Source organism: Rhagoletis pomonella, unplaced genomic scaffold (assembly GCF_013731165.1).
Source record: "Rhagoletis pomonella isolate Grant_MI unplaced genomic scaffold, Rhpom_1.0 Rhpom_scaffold_00003, whole genome shotgun sequence".
NCBI classification, from domain to species: Eukaryota; Metazoa; Arthropoda; class Insecta; order Diptera; family Tephritidae; genus Rhagoletis; species Rhagoletis pomonella.
The window spans coordinates 52,271,386-52,288,549 of record NW_023458557.1 but is presented as its reverse complement, the minus strand read 5'-3'; the positions used below and the strand labels follow the sequence as shown (position 1 = coordinate 52,288,549).

Below are 17,164 nucleotides of genomic sequence, written 5' to 3'. Positions count from 1 at the left end.
GTTGGGTAACCGCTTACATGCATAGCCCATTTATCAGATTCTTATATGACAACTCTCAAGCAAAGCTAAGTATGCATAACTGGGCTAGAAGTTAATACATCCAAGGGGAATTATTTTGCAAATGAACTCACCAGTTGCAATCAGCTTTCTAAAACTTTGCCGGCCAGCTACGAACAGAAGCTAAAGATAATCTTTTCTAAATCGATTTCGGTTACATCATCAAAAATTTCGATGTACATACCAATTGTGCGATAGCACACTTGTGCCAGCTCACTGTGCTGACTCATTAAAGTGAGTTGGAGTTACTGAGTCAGCACACCAAAATTTACAGAGTTACCCACCCTTAATCTCGTAATCTATTTCCTGCTTTTCAAAAGTGAAAAGTGGAAAGAAAGAGTGACGGTTAGCAGAATATTTACCAATTAAAACTTGTATTACAGTTTAAAGGTTGTGCCAAAGACACGTCCGCATTTAAGTGACTTTAAAGTGAAATTGTACAATTAAAAAAAAAAACAGTATATTTAGTGTTTTAAAAAAATGTTTAAAAACGTTTAAAAAAACTCATCATAAATCGGTAGAATAGTCCCTGGTCTCTTATCTCCCCATAATCTTATACTGCGATTTTGTGCGATATTAAAGAAATTATAATTTTTCTTAGGTAACTACTTGGCACAAAATCATGAGTTTTATGAAATAATTCATGGTGTTATAATTTAAAAGTTGGAAAAGACCTGTCAGATAACAAAGAGAAAGTTTTAAACTTGAGGTCAGTGGAGGATTCGAGTCGATATTTAAAATAGAACGTACGAGGCATCTGTTTATTGGGTTGGGGTCCACTGGACCCCGTGTGACCATTACGCTATTTTTTGAAGGTGTGACAATTACGGGTTAATTTTTGCGCGGCAAGGCCACTATTTCTAGTCCTACTACTGGACCAAGTTTTAAATTGATATCTCAACTTTTAGAATTTTGGCCACCAAATAGGGTCAAATTTCCCATAGTGCATTCCCTAAAATGAAGCAAAGAAGCGAAACAAATAAAATATTGTAGGACGCTCTACTTTTCATTCCCCGAAATGAAGCAAAGAAGCGAATTAAAAAATAAATATTAGATATAGGACATTCTACTTTGCATTCCCCGAAATGAAACCAAAAGCGAAATAAAAAAAATATTTTAGGACATTGTACTTTGCATTACCGACAATGCCTAAAAGAAGCGAAAAAATTCGAAGGTATTATAACGCTATGCCTTCTAGAACACGTTACCACTAAAAGCGATACATACATACTTATAGGTGCGCGCGTATAACTATAATGAGTGGAAGTACTCCCAACGGTAAGCATGTGAACTAACAGCAAGAACCAAGGCGTATTTAACAGGTGATAGCAGCACCCTTTTATTTTTCTTCGCCTCACGGCTTCATATGTCAAATAGCTGCTGTTGATTGGTTGGAGCAGTTGATTCATTATTGTTTTCTGTTCTCTTTCACATCGTTCGTATGAAATTTTTGACAGTCCTCGCCGCAAAAGCAAAAACAAAATACATGTACATTTTGTTATTGTCGTACCGATACCACCTTATTTAATACGCTTTGGCAAGAACGATTTAACTTCGACGATGGAGTGATTGGTGACATTTTATATGCATGAACCAAATAATAAGATCACCCAGCACGGCAGCCGTGTATTTGTAATTGCATTTGAGAAAAAATAATAATAGTTGATGACGTCATTTTTTAATCGGATCTTTCATTCACACACAGGCTTAATTCCGTTTCATTCACATGGCGCGAAAAAAATGACGTCACTGCAAAAAAATAACTTTTTTCTCGCACGCCGTGCTGGGTGATCTTTATTCGTTCGTTCATGTTTTATGTATATGTACAACGGTTCTGACTGATAACAATCGAATCAATATAACAATTGATAATAGGGCTGACTTAACCTTCCGGGGAAAATTCAAACTATTTCATACCATTTTTGGCCACAGTTTATCAAACTCTGGCATTGGCAGCGGATAGGCATTACGTTCTTATAGTTGTTACTCGGACGTCGGAAGTGAAGTGAAGTAGTGCAAAAATACTTAAATTTCTTTACATTAAATAAATAAATACTTGTCTATCATAGCATATACATATAGTACATAAATATGTATGCCTAGTATATGTATGCACTTTAGGCATATGACTTTTTATAGGTTTTTTAAATTAAATACGTATACCAATGCGGAGACGACCGGAATGATGAGAAGCCAAAAAAATATTATGTTTGTACTGCGAGAAAAAAATACTTATTTTCTTTCGGTCCCATACGAAAATTTCTTTGTCGGTTCAGCCCTCTATCTTCATGTTTCAGTTAGTGATGTTACTACTTTTTTAATAAACAATTAACTACATATAACAACCTTATAGCCAATAAATTTTAGTATAATAACTGCAAGCTTGAAGTAGCTTTACCGTTGATTTTTGGCAATTTTTTTTACGGTGTCAGTAATTCTTTTCCATTGGTACAAAGTAGGGATGTTGCGAATGTGGAATTTTAGACCTAACATCCGCGGATGGGGATGCGAATGCGAATGTCAAGTAATTTTTACGAAATAATTTAGGTGAGTAAATTAGGTGATTTTTGTACATAGGTAAATAAAAAAACGCACGACTACGCAGAGAGAAGTTCTGCGGAAAAATACTACCGCCCCCCCTTTTCCGGTAACACAGAAAGGAAAATTCTACTTAGTAAGGGTTAGAATCTGTAAGCGCGGCCGAAGGCCGCCTATGCAGAAAGTAGTTCTACGCAAAAACACTTCCGGCCCCCTTTTCCGGCAAAACAGAAATGAGAATTCTACTTAGTAAGGGATATAATCCCTAAGCGCCTGGGTTCAAACCCTGGTCAAAGCAACATCGCAAAAATATAGAAAAAAGGTTTTTTCTTAACAGCGGTCGTCCCTCGGCAGGCAATGGCAAACCTCCGAGTGTATTTCTGCCATGAAAAACAGCTTCTCATAAAAATACAATCGCCGTTCGGAGTCGGCGTAAAACTGTAGGTCCCTCCGCTTTGTGTGGCAACATCAAGGCGCACGCCACAAATCGGAGGAGAAGCTCGGCCAAACACTAACATATGTGTACGCGCCAATCTATTATTATTATTAAATAAAAAAATGCAAAAGTTAATGATTTTAAAAAGTTCATTTTATTGAGTATTTGAATTAAATAATTGGAAATATTTAGTAAAAGTAATGCTGCTGCCTTTTCAGGTTGCAGCCTGTTTTTTAAAGGGTCGAGAATCCAACCTACGCCACTAAATAACTGCTCGCTCGGGGCGACAAATTCATATCTGCGTTTGAAACTTGAAAATGTCGGATGTATCTTCCTGACTTTCATCTTCACTTCACAAATCTAGCATCATGGCCGTTGTTTAAACACCGCTTACAAGCGAAACCAGATGTGTCAGGAATTTCTAAAGCTTTTTCGAAATAATTATTCATTCTCATTTCTTTGGCTGCTTCAAAAATTAAAGAAACTGCAACGTCATCAGAGTTTTTTCGATTTTAGCTTTTTTAATTCATTTTTAATCCTTTCTTCTGAATATGGCAAATAAATTGTTATTTTCAAGGAATGAAAACTTCGAACGAAACTCTGTTTTCAAAGTGGTTTTTTATAAGCAATTTAATTATTGGAATCGCGGATGATGAGGGTCTCAGTGCTGCTTAGTTCTCGGGTGGCTTCTTCAAAAGGTTCACCTTTAAAGAATAACTTTTAATTAGTTTTCTTATTTGCTGAGCTCGACTTTTCCAACTTTTGCAACTAGCAGGCAGTCACAATTACTCATTAGCCGCTGTCGGCGCCATAAGCTATCAAATCCATTTTTTTTGTTCGATTCCATGCGCTCAATGCGTTTTCATATTTTGTGACAGATGAACGCAAATTTTCAGCGTGGCACCTCCCATACAAACCGAATTTTTCACACTGCATATCTCCGGAAGTGTTCATGGTAGAGTACTCGATCATGGTATGGAGATATATGAAATCAATACCATACTCTTAGAGAAAATTGGGGCTATTTAAAAAGGGGGCGTGGCGTCTTTCAACCGCACTGAAGCTATTACGTATCTTTGTATGCATATACACTTATGCTAGGCTATATAAGATGGCAATGGAAATACATATGCCTTTTGACAACACCAGCCCGTAATAGTAGAAGGTGAACTGTTGGTGAAAATGTTGTTGGACCAAAATGTTTCAATACAAAAAATTTATTTTGGGCGGGACGAATTTCGCCGGGTCTGCTAGTTTTTAAATGAACTGATAGTTCATTTAATGCAATCGCATAAAAATTGTCGAAGTTGGGCCACTTTTCTTAAATACTGCCTTGAATTTATATTATGTGTCTACCTAGCTTTCAGATTTTTTGAGCAGTGTGGCTAAGGAATATATCAATATTTATTCAAAATTGATATATATAATCGCTTTTTAGCAAAAAATTGGGTTTTCTGCCCACTTACATCATATATGTGTATCTCGAAAACTGCTTCATCGACCTCGACCAAATTTGGTATACACATTTTTTACAATTTTGGTACAATTTTTATGCGATTGAAATAAATGTGCTATTAGTTTATGTAAAAATAAATTTAATTTTAGATAGTATTACATATTTTGAAATTGTGGAAATTATCGATGGTCAAAATTTCAAAAATTAAGCGAAATATGTTTTTTATTGTAGCCGATAAAAAATCCCAACAAGCCAAGTCCACTAAAGATTATTATCTACCATTGTAAAGGCCTATATATCCTCTTATCAGTTCATATTCGCTCTTTGAAATCAAGGCAAAAATAGTCATTCAAAAACTCATAAATCTACAAAATCTTATTTTCTGACCTAAATCGACAGGTCGCGTCCTCTAAATGACCTTTAAAAAATCTATAAAAATAGGCAATAATAATTCTCATAAAAACGAATAAAATTAGGGGCTAGGGTCTTGAAATTTCCAAAAAAAAAGCATTTTCGATGGGCACCCTAATACATATATTGCATGCCAATTCCCACTCCTCAATAGATATAAACTTCGCCTCGAATTGATTCTTATTTGATTTGTGAAGTTCGTAGTCAACTTTTTCACATTCCATTTTATCTTTATTCCGCCTTATAGCTAGACGTTGAACATTTCTGTTGGAAAGCTCTATTGAAGGAGCCTACTCTATGACTTTAAATAGCAAAAGAAGGGGGACGTAGGGGACAGTTTTAACACAAAGGTTAGCCAAGGATCCAATATATACCCCTATGAAAAAAATATTGCCCGACAAGGCCCGGCAAGTAAACAAAATTACTGTATTTTTGAAATTTTTGCTAAAAATAAATTTCCCAATGAGCTTCATTTGAAATGATGGCAACGAATAACATCAAAAGCAAATCACACACACTCTCTTCTTTCATGTCCAGTAGTTTTTTTTTAAGATTGGTCCACAAAATCATAATACAGAAAGAAAGAAATGATCAAGTAGAACTGGGAACTTGTATAGGTTTAAAGACACTTTTATCAAAGTTGATAAATCTGACTTTTGACCAGTTTTTATACACAAATACGCTTAAGAGCGGCAAAAAATATTGGCTTAAATTTGTCATTTTGTTTGTCAGATATACATTCGCATTCGCAAAAGTTCCGCATTGATTATTGCGAATGCGAAAGCGAATTAACATTATTGCGGAAGCTCCGCGGTTACGAACGCGGATACGGATATTCGCAACAACCCTGGTACTAAGAGTGTTTGGCGACTTGTTTATATGAAGAAAAAATTAACGAAATCTTCAACAAAAAAAAAAATTGCAAAAAATCAACGGTAAGTCCTATGGAATAAATTTTTATTCATCATTCCAATAATTTCGGATGAAGAACAAATTTTTATTCTTCATTTAAGTAAGTTCGAATGACGAATAAACCTTTAATCATCAACAACAGATTTCTAATAAAGAATAAATTTTTATTCATCATTCGAGTAGTTTCAAATGAAAACTTATTTTAATTCAAGTAATTCCGAATAACGAATTTTAATTTATTAATTTATTATTCAGTCGTTCTTTCTTGATCATCGTACCAGGTAGACGATAAATATAAATTTTCTTGTGGTATATACAGTGTGCTGACTATACCACTTTTGTGGTATATCTACCACCGTAAGCTTAAAATCTACCACATTTTACAATGTGGATGTGTGTTGATTTTGTGTAATATCATGACTTAGACAATTGTGAATACGACATTGGCTCTAATTTTTGCATTCCATTTTGTAATTGATTCCTGTTTCTTTTCAACACGTGCTAGGTGCTAGGATCAGTGAATTGGTGTAATTCAACTGCGAAATCAATAGCTTTAGACGGGAGTGCACAAAATGGACCAATTTATGAAAACGGGGCATACCAACGTGGTGGGCCATTTCTCTTTAACCATTTATTGGATAAGTCTCAAAATCTTAACACTTGAAGTCAGATACAGCGTTGCCGAATTGACGATTTCGTCATCCTTTTGACGTTTTTTTAGCTCAATGACGTTTTGAGAAAAGAAATGTATTTTTTTGCTCGGAACCATGCTCAAAAGTACTGTAAAGGCCTTAGAGTATTTTTGTAGAGAACTGAAGGCGCTACAAAGAGGAAAGAGTGGTGAATTCGACTTTGACCTCGAATAACTTTTTACCGAGTTGACTTATCGAAAAATTACTACAAATCTTTTTTGTAGAGCATTCAATTCTCTGACCTTTACAATACAACGTTTCGTTAGTTAAATATAAAAGAAGAAGTACAAAAAAGCTTTTTTTTCCTGTGTTATTCTTATGGGAAATCGAAAAGTGCGATGCGGACATTCTTAATAATTATATTAATGGCTTATATTTACTGAGACTTATTTTGGCGTCTAAGCGAAACATTTGAGCATGGTTCCGCGGAAAAAAACAAAAATAAAAATTTCTGAATCACTCTAGTACAGATGTACAGTAGAGTGGCCTTTTTTTGGTCGATTTTCAAAAAGTGAAAGTTTTCGCACGAAAAAACATGAGGTTGGCAAGGAAAATAAATATGAAATTTGTTTTTTCCGGATCCGGAAATTCCGAGCGGTTCCGGGTTGATCATTTTGATTTTTTAATAGGAAATATGTTGAAATTGAAATTATTATTTTAAATTTTCAGCTTTTACGACCATGAAACCCAATTTTTTATTCCTGAACTGTTTTTTATTGAAAACTGAATACATTTACCTTTTTGAAGTGCTCAAAAAGTCTGACATTAATTGAAAAACGATGGTACACGATAATATTAAAGCTGAGAAAAATATGAAATCATAATTTATATCAATATATGATTTAATATCTAATAATAATAATATTTAATATAATTTTAAATAAAGCATAATGTAGAACTTTTCTAATATATACTTAAGAAAAGAAATACAAAATAAAAGAAATTGGTGTAATTTCGACATTGTTGGTCAAACCGGAACCTCTAGGAATCACCTGAAGGCTTTTAAATTAATTACGTATTTATTTATATCCCCAACCTCACATTATTCTGTGCGAAAACTTTTGGATTCAATGCATTTCAAATTTTTCATACAACAAAAAGGCCACTGTAATGTACAGTGTATGTGTACATATGTAATTCAAAATACAACCTTGCATTTATCTAATTTCGTTCTACAACCGTACTTTTTAACCGACTTCAAAAAAAGGAGGAGGTTATCAGCTCGTCGGAATATTTTTATTTTTTTTTTATGTATGTTACCGCATAACCAGAGTTGGGCATTATTCGAAAAAATTGTTAATTAGATAATTATTCGAATAAAATTTTATCCGTAATATAATTATTCGCAGATATCTTATTCACGAATAAATTATTCGTGAATAAATTGCTTGCGAATAATTTATTCGTTATTTTATTCGTTATTTTAAATAATGAATAAAAACTCATTTTTACACATTGAGCCACCTTTTACTTTTATTTCTATTGTCAAGGATTGTGAGTTAGCTGAATTATGTTTACTATTTTATCAAGAATACTAGCCCATTCCCTCTGGTTTCGCGGCCCCTGATAAGATTTTTGCGTTGGCCAATGCAAGAATAGCGTTGAAAACCAAATATGGGTAAGTTAAAAATTCTGAATTTAGGTTGAACAACTGAAGAGCAGAACCCTTCTCACACATTCTGATGCTATATGCAAGAAAAAATTCCTTTCAATGTCATGAGCTTTACCGATGGTCTTATTTCCACTTGTGACATCTTTTCTAAGCGTGCGTAATCTTCTTCTATGATCTTGCAACTACAATATTGGTCCGGAGCGTCAACCTCTAGTGTTATGTCATGTAGGCCAACAAAAGTCCTTATAAGGAAGCTGAAGAGCACTGATGTGCGTTTTCTATTATAGGAGAGCCAAAAATCCTCGATGTAAAATTTGGCCATTGATATACCAACAGTGGTCTTTCTTGGAAGGATGTGGTCGAAACTTTCCTTGCTGATTCGCCACTTTTAAAATATCCAAGAGCTGGTTTCCTTGAGTCTTACTGCTGCAGCAACGACCGCCCGAGCAATTTAATCAAGCGGAGGTAGATGCAAGGTCGCATTTAGGGTGTATGACGACATGAGACATCGTAAATTCGTATAATATAAACATAAAAAACAAAGTAGTCCAGACATATGGGGTTTCTAATGATTTCGACTGCAGCACCATTAATTAATCCGAAAATGTGATTTAAATCTATCCAGGGGTTTGAGTTAAAACGCAACAACGAAAACGGTTATCATTTTATACGTAAATATATGTACATATCTATACACATAAATTACTTGTTTTATTATTATTTTATTCGTTATTCGAATAATTAATGAAGATAATAATTATTCGAATAACGAATAAAATAATTTATCCGTCATTCGAAAATTTTTTTTTGAATAAACAAAATTATTTATTATTTACGAATAACAAGAAAAACAATTTATTCATTTGTTATTCGTTATTCGAATAAATTTTGCCCAACTCTGCGCATAACTTTGGAGCACGTCAACCGATTTCGATAATTCTTTTTGCATCGGAAAGGTAGTGTTTCAGAGGTAATCTGGTGTAGATCCGATCTTTGGATCATGAAATATATATATATATATTTTTTTTATATGAGAATTGAAGTCGGTTTTGTTTTTTGCTAAAAATTACTTGTAGTTATATTGAATTGGTTCTTGAATTCCAACCAAATCATTAATTTGCACTGATACTTATTTGAAAGAGACAGAAAAATAGCAGAGGGAATTTGTTCAGTCAAGATTATCTATCAGTTAATAAAAGTTAATGCTACACTTAAAAACTGGATGAAAATCTTCAGAAATTTCAAACCGGTGGATTTCAACAATTTAAAAGTAGTTGTGTTTTAAATTGTAATTTTAAGTTGCCGTTAACAATTACAAATCAACTTTTATTAACCCAAATGAAATGTGGGTTCCCTTTGGTTTTGTAATGTGTGGTCATTTATTGTATGTAATTTTCTTTGTGTTTTTTATTTAAAAAAAGTATAATAAAGCAAAATTTGACGTTTTTTTTGTCGAAATGACAATGTTTTGGGGTAAATTGACGATCTTTCGGTAATGATGGTCAGATATTAGATTATTACGAAACTAATAAAGTAACAAATAACTTAAACAGAAAATTGACATTTTTTTTTAAAGAGCTGGGTGGGACAACGATGACACCCGACTCTCTGAGTTGATGGATTCGTTTCCCAATTTCAGAAAAACTATAAATATTTCGATCAAAGCGCCTTTCTCGTATGAAGCTAATAGATTGTTAAGGCCCATTTTATGCTTTAATGGCATTATCGTATTTAAAACTAAAAAAAAAACTCCTTTAGCTTGTGGTGGGTGGGACAGTATTTTGTGACAGGCGGAACAGAAGCTTGCATGACCTCTTATGCAGAATATGGTCAGATAAACGCATGTCCGGCGACTGGAATTTAAGTGTGCTCTGTCCAATCCACCCCGGCATTCGCGCCAACCAATGCGGGATCAGCCTTCTACAAATAGGTTACAAGGCCTTATTAAGCGTATTGTGTGAAAGACTGAAGCCCACAATATTCACAATATGCCAAATCTTGTAAAAGACCCGCGAGAAAAGAATCAACACTCACCACCTATTTTTTGACTTCAAAGCCGCTTTCGATAGCACCAAAAGGAGTTGCCTATACGCCGCGATGTCTGAATTTAACATCTCCGCGAAACCGATACGGCTGTGTAAAATTACGTTGAGCAATACCACCAGCTGCGCCAGAATTGGGAAAGACCTCTCCGAGCCGTATGCTACCAAACGCGGTTTCAGACAGGGCAACTCCTTTTCATGCGATTTCTTTAATCTGATGTTGGAGAAGATAATACGAGCTGCAGAAATGAACCGCTCAGGAACAATTTTTTACAAGAGCATGCAATTACTGGCGTACGCCGATGACATCGACATCATCGGTAACAAGAACCGCGAAATCTTTTCTGCCTTTTCCAAGTTGGATAAGGAAGCAAAGCGGATGGGTGTGGCGGTCAACGAGGACAAGACGAAGTATCTCTTGTCATCAAACAAACAGTCAGCGCATTCGTGCCTTGGCACCCACGTCACTGTTGACAGTTACAAGTTTGAAAAAGTTGACGACTTCGTTTATTTGGGAACCAGCATTAACACTAATAATAATGTCTGCCTTGAAATCCAACGGAGAATCACTCTTGTCAACAAGTGCTATTTTGGACTGAGTAGGCAATTAAGGACGTATGAAAACCACACTCTATTAGTCACTTATCATGCTCGTGTTGGTTGGTATATTGCGCCGAGGCATGGACAATGGAACTATGAGCTGTATGAGCCTTACATCGCCATGGACATAGTGCAGTGAATTAAAATACAGCGGCTCCGCTGGCTTGGCCATGTCGGTCGAATGGACTCCGACGCTCCAGTTCTGAAAGTATTCAACTCGGAACCCGCTGGTGGTAGCAGAGGAAGAGGGAGGCTCCCACTGCGTTGGAAAGACCAAGTGGAGAAGGACTTGGCTTCACTTGGAATTTCCAATTGGCGTCAGTTGGGCCAGAAGAATGACTGGTTTATGAATTTAAAAAAATATTCGGAATTAGTTTTATCATGAATGAAAATCTAGACATCATTCGAAATGACTTGAATGAAGAATAACCATTTATTTGAAATCACTTGAATGATGAATAAAAAATTTATTCGTCATATGAAATTACTTGAATTTCAGTTAAAATATATTCCTTATTCGAAGTTATTTGATGATGTATCAAAATTAGTTCTTATTTTTTTATTCAATTATTAATTTTCCTAATTACGGCCAGGTATATACATATGTATATACATATATATATATGGGGTAAAATAGATTACTCAAATTTTTTTATTCGGTCGACTTGGAATTTTCCACGTATGCTTATTCAGTTTCATTTATGAAAACTCCAAAACAACATATACACACTACATATGTATGTATGTTCATATATGAAAAATTCCACGTCAAGTACAATATCAAAAAATTTTTAAGAATTGTTACTAGTACTTGCAAGTTTTTACTGGAAATGCATTCAATAACCCAAAATATTTGCATGAGAGGGCGAATTCGAGAGCGTAACTACCCGAGAGAGCTGCAAATTCTTGCAAGTAAAAATTTTACTAGCAGGAATTTGCAGGAGTCAAAAAGTAGGGTTATGTTTCAAATTCATATGTAAACAAAAAGGTTTAAGAGGATGATTTGATGAAACATAATTATTGAAATGAAAATATGGATGAAAAATTTAAATCTATTGTATATTTTTTTATTTTTATGACGATGGGAACTATTCCCAATTAAAAAGAAAATTTCGCGCCTAAACTTAACCGTCAGAAAATAGCTTAAGTTGCAAGTTTTTACTAGTTTTGCGTTCAATAAATTTGTCTGAAAATTTTCTCTTGCTCCCAATTTTACTCGCTATTTTTCTATTACGCTCTCGCTTCAAGTACTTACTGGAAAAGTTATTGAATGGACCTAATAAAAGCAAATATTAGAAACCCATTTTTGAGCGAAGCCATTTCCATAAAAATAACACACATCCATATGTATAAAAAAGGTACTTTTGTTGGATTTTCATCATTCCACATCCTGTGGTCATAGGTAGATATATTTAATTTAACCCTGGAACTGCTTCGCTCTTTTGACCCTGTCTGCGGGATTGTTAGTCGAAACGACTAACACCAACTTTGAATTCAAATAGCAAATATAAAAAAGTAAAAAAGGAAAATAAATTTTTAGTTCTTTATATTTTTTAAAACACATTAACAAAATATTAAATACATATTCTTTTCTCTGTTACATATCGTGATACAAAAAGAAGGTAGTTTCATTTTAAGATTTTTGACAAAAAATAAGTTTTTGAGTTTCATAAATTGTACAAAATTATGAGCTACCTTGCCACATTGATAGCAATCAAACAATACATCAGAGGATTTAATGTTGTGCGTGGGAAATGTTCGGTTAATTGTACAATGATTTTTTGGTGGGAGCGGAGGGTGTGTCACCTAAAACTCATTAGAAAGAGCACAGTATAAACTTTAAGAAAAGCCATCCTTCGCCTCCCTGCCCCTTCTACAGGCACTCCGGGGCCCATTTCAAAATAGGGTAAAATTAGCATTTTCGCCAAGAAAAATTAAACTCGTGTTAAGCCATCAGCAGTATTTTTGCGCAAAACTCCTTTTCGCGTTGGTTGCCTTCGGCCGCGCTAGAAAAAAATAACCTCATCACTCCAACTCCGGTTACGCCGTCCACAGTATTTTTGCGCAAAATCAAACCGCAATCTTTTTCGTTTAGACTAGGGATGGGCGGCAGAACAGCTCGCGCGCAGCAGCGCGGGCAAGCAGGTACTTGATGCGGGGTAAAAATTTAAAACCGAAAAGGTAAGCAATAGCAATACATTTTATGCAATGTATGTATATTGCCAAAGGCTATTATATTCACCTCTTTGTTTATAGAGGAACAATTTCTAACTATATTTGTAGTCTATTTATTAAAAATAGTTGAACATCATGAAATGCTGACCAATTTCATTTTTTTTAGTAATAAATCAATAAAGTTTAAATTGATTATACTTATGTAAAAAATAGCATGTGCTTATTCATACTGGCGAACAATAACGTGTTAACGATCTTGCTTGCGCATGTGTTCGTAAATAAGAGAGCCGAGCGCTGCTACTAGGCTCAGTCGGTAGAAACCCGTCCAGTGTTGACACAAAGATTTTTAATTTTTTTACCAAACCTCTGAAAAAAATTAACAAACTCAGAAAAAAATTAACAAACTCAGAAAAAAATTACCAAATTTTTATGAGCATAATATTCTAAACAAATTGGAAATTATTTTTCGACGTATGTAGATAATACACCACGTCTGGGATTGTGGCCAGCTTAGATCTATTTATATTTTTCGACCGAAAAATTAGTTCTTCCCATTCTTTTATGACAAACTCATTAAAATGCATGATGTCGCTGCCGCGTCCAAAAAATTCATATCACCATCGACTGAGCGTTTAGAAAACGAAGACGAACAATTTACAGCTGTGGTTGTCCTTTTCAATGTGTTCCGACTATAACAATTCACAAATATTTTTAATGGCCGGTTGTTCAATGTAAAGGCTCGGTCTACCTCCGATTTGTACTAATCAGACATTGAACAATCGGCCCTAAAACATAAAAGAAAAAAATCGCTCGAAGATTTACAAACATTTAAAAGGTGTTTAATAGTTCATTTTTACTGCAGTTTATGCCTATTGGAAAAAAGCAGATTACAACTCGAAGGAGGTAGTTGCTCATATTAGGTACAAGCAAATGAAAGGAAAATAACAAAAACGAATAAATAAACATTGCAGATCACCTCTTGTTGAAAATATCTAAACTCTTAACTGTAGTTAAGCGTTTGGTGGAAATGGGCTGTAACAAGCAGTCTTACATAATTTATTTTACATAACTTAAAACCAAAACATGAAACCAGCAAATGTATCGTTAAACGGTAGATAAAATTTACGTTTACTATTTTATAACTTTTAATTAGTCCTGTGAAATTATTTTCTTTCACCATTGGTTCCGGCAGGTAAAAATGATCCAAAATCCAGATTTGTGGACTGTAGTGGCTGTGATCGAGCCGCCATATTGGGCGAAAATGGGTGGTTTCCTGCTATATTGCAAACTCTTACTAAAAGTTCTGAGTTGTCAAGGCAAATTGTTACATTAAAGAGCCCTTTCAATTTTTGGCTCTCTTAAGGTGTAGATACATACATATGTAAGTACATAAGCAAATTTTTTTGTTTGGTGCAATTGTCAGAAGGTTCAAAGTTATAAACTTTTCTATATAATAAGTTAGTATTAAAAACTTAAAAGAAAAGACTTACATTAAAAAAATTACCAAATTGAGAAAAAAATTACAAAATTACCAAACTCCTCCTAAAAAGAAAAAAATTACCAGTTTTGGTAAAAAATTCCAAAGCGGCAACGCTGAAACCGTCATATAAAAAGGTTGTTTTGCGCATGATTGTTCTTTTTTTTCCAAGCAAATCTCTAACAAAAAATTATCTGCGCAAGAACAACCCCTCCCTTTGAAAATTTGCGAACAACTGAACGCTGACAATCAGCGTTGCCAGGTTGACGTTTTTAACGTCATTTGGACGTTTTTTGTATCCTGTTGACGTTTGGACGTTTTTTGTGTAAAAAATTACGTTTTTTAACTTCCCAGTAATTTTTCTTTGTTACTAAATCTTGCAAGAGGAACTGATTTTGAATTATTTTCTTAATAAATCTTTACAAATCTTTGTGTTTTGCTGCAGCTGCTTCAAAAGATTTTTTTTGGATTCTTGGACTAAGGATCCCGTGTTCAAAGGCTGGTTGTGTAAACACTTGAGGTTACGAGGCTTGCTGTAATGTTTGCAATTGCACATTAAAAGCCGAATCAGAAAGAGCCGATCTATTGCAACACGCACGCTCGCAAAAGCATCAAAATAGCTGTGCAGCATAAAACGTCAGAAAAAAGTAGGCGACTTTTTTAAGACTACATTGAAAATGTAATGAACGCAAAAAAAGACTGAAATATTGCTATACTCCTTCCTAGCAGAACGTAATTTAGCATTTTCGACAACCGAAATGTCTACAAGAAACAAAACAGTAAAAATCAACGCCCCTTTAAACTTGCACATTATTGCCCTGAAATTTAATGGGCTATCAAACTGCAAACTCAAAAAAAAATCTAAAAAATTTGAATAAAAAGTTGAAAATCTAGCTGAAAATTTGCAGATTTTTTATAATTTTTGCACAGTTTTTGTGGATTTATATTTTGTTTGTTAAAGAGCTTGGCTTTTATTGAAAAATAATATACATTAAATAAACGAAAGAGAAACAGCCAAAATCGATCAAAGTATTTATGACTTAATCAGCTGATCACAAGTGTATGTATAAAATTATTTTTATATTAACGATCTCAAACCAGTTTACAATGAATTTTAAATGTGCTCTGTCGAATTGACATTTTAATATACCTTACGTACATATATACATTTGTACACAATAAAAGTTTAATAAGAACAATTGTGGAGTTCCACACCAAAATGCTACATTTCCATCATAAAAATTGTTTCAGATTGGTGCTTTTACGGCAATCGTGTGATCTCAGCTTTACGTTTTGGTGCGATCGAGTGATTTCAATACAACTCAATAAAGGTTTGGTTGCTTTATCTCGGGTTCTCTGTTAAAATATGGACACATACCAGTAAATGCAAGGAATTTGCATTAACATTTCGAGTTTTGGAAATGAAACGTTTTGGTGTGGAGCTCCACAATTTTTTCTACATTCATTTGAAAAAGACGTTTTTGGGTAGGAAATGACGTTTTTTCAGACCAAGAGTGACGTTTTCTCATGACGAAGACCTGGCAACACAGCTGACAATGCAAAAGTGAATTACAAAACAGCTATTTAATATGCGCGCAAGCAAGTCGGTACTCACCACCAGTGTTGCCATTTCGGTTTCTGCCGTCCCGCCAGATTAATAAACAAAAATCGCTAGAATCCTGCTAAATCATTTATATTCTGTAAACTCTTATGAAAAAAAAATTTCTTTTATAATTTAGCAGTTAAACTTTATTTGATAAAATTAGAGATCATATGTTTATAAAAAACAATCAGTTTTTCAACAAAAACAAAATTGGAACTTAGTTATATGGTTTTATAACCAGTATTGGGATTTTGTGGCATTAAATAAAGTATAAAAATGGGTCATACGAATGTCGAATTAAAATCTTCAAATCATCAAAAATATATAGATATGCATAAATGCAGCTTTTTTCATGTTAGCTGAGCCGAAGATACCTAGATATATTCGACAACTATATAATACTATTAGACTAGCTTTCCCGCCATGTTCAGTGCTTATTTAGTGCATTTTATTCTGGATACGAAAATCTTTTTATACACATAAGTATGTACATTAGAGTGGCCCAAAAAAATAAAGTCGGAGTTTTAATGCCGGCACACCCTAGGATTGCTCTATATCGAAAAAAATATACCCCTATTTTTTTATTTTGAAGTCAAAAAATATTTAGGGAGTGCTCAAAGCGCTCAAAGTTTTCCATGTATTTTATATGGAGAAAAAACAATTTTTCGTAGAAATGGTATACAACTCTTGAAAATAAATATTTTTCGACCGCAAAACAATGGTTCTCTTCAGTTCCAGTATTAATATCCAATTGTTTATTTAACCATTTTTTATGTTTAAAGATTTTTTATTGGTCCCTATTGCATTTTCCAAGGGCTTTGGAGGACCTATAAAATATAGTGTGATGTTTGTGCCTTTTGTGGGCAGCAGACCAGTAAATAAAAGTCAGGATCTTCTTGCTTATACGAGATTTAATTTTCCGTAACAATTAGTGTGTCTTTAGCCTATGAAATCGCGTAGCGGAAGGCATGGGTGGCGATTACCGAACATACAGCATTAATCGATACATATCAATTAATCCTAGAGGTCCCATTCACATAGGTACATCATTTTATATCAGTTTACGCTAGAGGCCCTATTCACATATATTATATTCCTCCCACCTTAATTAACAATTACATATTTGAAATCGATCAATAAGGATAACAAATGA

The 17,164-nt window shown here is 34.1% G+C and overlaps 1 protein-coding gene across 1 annotated transcript in view; it reads left to right on the top strand.

Moving 5' to 3' along the window:
- The first annotated feature begins 1,948 nt into the window (after positions 1–1,948).
- Positions 1,949–17,164, top strand: part of LOC118735295 (protein rolling stone-like) — a 75,157-nt gene continuing 59,941 nt past the window's right edge. The window contains exon 1 of the mRNA XM_036464966.1: positions 1,949–2,067. The gene's annotated coding sequence lies outside the window, so the exon portion shown is untranslated. The remainder of the gene's footprint in view (positions 2,068–17,164) is intronic.